At 46.7% G+C, this 2,453-nt stretch overlaps 1 protein-coding gene across 1 annotated transcript in view; it reads left to right on the top strand.

The window, feature by feature from the left end:
• Positions 1-1,019: 1,019 nt before the first annotated feature.
• tshz3b (teashirt zinc finger homeobox 3b) overlaps positions 1,020-2,453 on the top strand; it is an 88,830-nt gene continuing 87,396 nt past the window's right edge. Inside the window, exon 1 of the mRNA XM_072279696.1 lies at positions 1,020-2,199. The gene's annotated coding sequence lies outside the window, so the exon portion shown is untranslated. The remainder of the gene's footprint in view (positions 2,200-2,453) is intronic.

The following is a 2,453-nucleotide window of genomic DNA, read 5'->3' as shown; positions in this document are numbered from 1 at the left end:
AGTTTATCAACTTTGGGAAAAAAAATGTGAAGTTTGTAGCCTGCTGTCGCGCTTTCTGGGTTTTGAAAAGTGTTGCGAAGTACCCAGCCGGTGTTTGAAATTTTACAAAGCGTTCATTAAGAATATACTTTGAAACATAACATATATAAATATATATCGGCGATACAATTTATAATTTATTTGAAGGCTTTTACCCAATTTTGGGGAGAGGTGAAGCAAACGCTCCCTTATGTTGCTGAGTAATCCAAATTTAATAGGCAGGTGAGTTTGATTCTTTTTCTTGCAGTAGGTTGTTACAAAATGTATTGCACGCCATTGAAAGTGGGGCAAAAGGGGACACAAATATAGTTTACATTGAACTTGTGATTTTATTTTTTATCCATGTGGAGTTAGCGTATTTAAGTACGGATTGCAGTTCTGGCAGAATTATTGTGCATGAAATGATTTACCTTTACCGGTGAGCGCAATTTGAAACGCGACAACTTCCAGTAGTCTGGAATGTTATCGTGAGGACTACGTTTTAAACAGTTCGTTGTTCTGAATGGAAGGCAAGTGTAAAACTCGGTAAACCAGCACCCGTGTCTGTTCCAGCTGTACTCCCAGACTAAAATGCAACCAAAATGCTGCACATTCTCGTTGTCTCGTTCTAAAATACTGCTATTATCTGCTGGGTTGTAGGGTTTTAAAAAAAATCAAGTAATTAAATGAAGAATCAGATTTAAGTAAAGAATTAAGACCGATATAACATGCTTGACGAGGGTCAACTAAGGGCGGACATAGTTCAACATTACATAAAATTACGTGGCGTTATTTTGGATAGTGGTTCTGAGTTAAAAGTTCCCCCTCTTCTGTTCTAACCCAGTGTCGGGTGCCTGCGAATGTCAATAACTGGATGAAATAGCTGATGAAGTTGCTTGTAATCGGGCTGCAATGATTGCGAGGCTGTTTTGTTGCCGTATTATTGTATTGTGTTGTACCGTATTGTGTTGTGTTGTGTCTAACACCGAGAGATCGCGCCTGATGTGCTCTGGTGTCGTTGTTGGAGTGTGCACACAGCGTGACACTGATGGATGCGCCAATGGTTAGACGGACAGATGTTAGGGCGGATCTAACGGAATGTGCACGTCTAGATTGGGCTAAAACCATCTCGATTCCGTGAAAGTCACTTAGTCAGCCCTAAAGGCAATCCGGGGAGGATGCAGGTAGCCTCTTTTGCCGGCCGGATTGCTGCTTTCCCCATCATTTCGGACTGAATGGAGAGCCCCTGCGATTGGCGATGAGATGAAGCTGACCAAATTTGGCAGGAGAAGCAGAATTTGACAACTCACCACTTTTTTTTCCTTCTCTCTCGTCAAGCAATTCGTCATTTCCAGGAGCACCCACACTTCCAGGGACTCGCCGACTTGCAATGTTCATCCTGTGACAAGCTGAAAAAGAGACAACTTAGCCCTCGTCACCAGCTGAAAGTGGAGCGGATTTCGGTGCAGGGACTTGGGGAGAGAGCAAAGAGATTAGAAATAAACTCGGCACGGCGCACATGAAGTTATGACGCAGGATATTTAAATCTGCCCAGTTTTCAGACTGTTGGAATATTTCCAGGGCTTCAGAGAATGGGGAAGATTGGTCATTTCTGATCTTACCGTCAAGAGTCAGATCTGCCCTTGGCTTCGCCGCTCAACTCCACTAAGAATTTGCTACTGGCTGCCTGACATCTTTAAAATAGCGCCTGGGACAGAAAGATCGCCCCTGATCTGCTCTGGCTGTCATTAAATACCTATCTGCCAAGAGAGAGAAAAAAAGTGCACTAGGCAGCCAAGAAACTGTTTGGCATTCGCTGGCCCATGTTCGCCAAAGCACTTCAACACACTTCCAGCCCGTCCCCCGTTTCTGATGTTCATTTCCGTAAGGGACGCACAATCGAGCTCCAACCCAATCGATCCCTGTCTAAATGGAGGTTCCTGAACGCTCAGAGATCTGCCTGTGGACCATCTGATCGGCAGAGAGCTGGCGGAATCCCCCGACAAAGCCGTGCCAGAGCCCCGCGGGCTTGAAGACTTGGCCAGCTGCCCATGAGGCAAAGGTGCCGCCGGGGTCTGCACTAAGCCTGAGCCAGAGAGGGAGGGAGGCGCCGGCGAGCTGGGAATTGCCTCAGATCCCTGCCAGAGAGAGCCACACACCTCGCACAACGGAGCGGCAATTGTGAGTAGATGCCCCTGCCAGCTCTCTGAACACTTTCAAACAATCCGTGGTACGGCGACCGGAGACCAGATGCATAGTGGGGGCGGGGGAGGGACGTATAAACCCGCCTCACTTAATCATTCTGCGTTTGACCCCCCCTTCTCCAAGAAACCTTATAAAATAACTAATAACATTTTTTAAAAAGTGGTCTGCCTGGAATATCCAGCCATCCCGGGAACTGTAGCCCGGACGGGCTTCTGACATGTGCTGACCCC

This window comes from Mobula birostris, chromosome 15 (genome assembly GCF_030028105.1).
Source record: "Mobula birostris isolate sMobBir1 chromosome 15, sMobBir1.hap1, whole genome shotgun sequence".
NCBI lineage: Eukaryota > Metazoa > Chordata > Chondrichthyes > Myliobatiformes > Myliobatidae > Mobula > Mobula birostris.
Note: the sequence above shows the minus strand (reverse complement) of the source record. Positions and strands in the feature narration are given on the sequence as shown.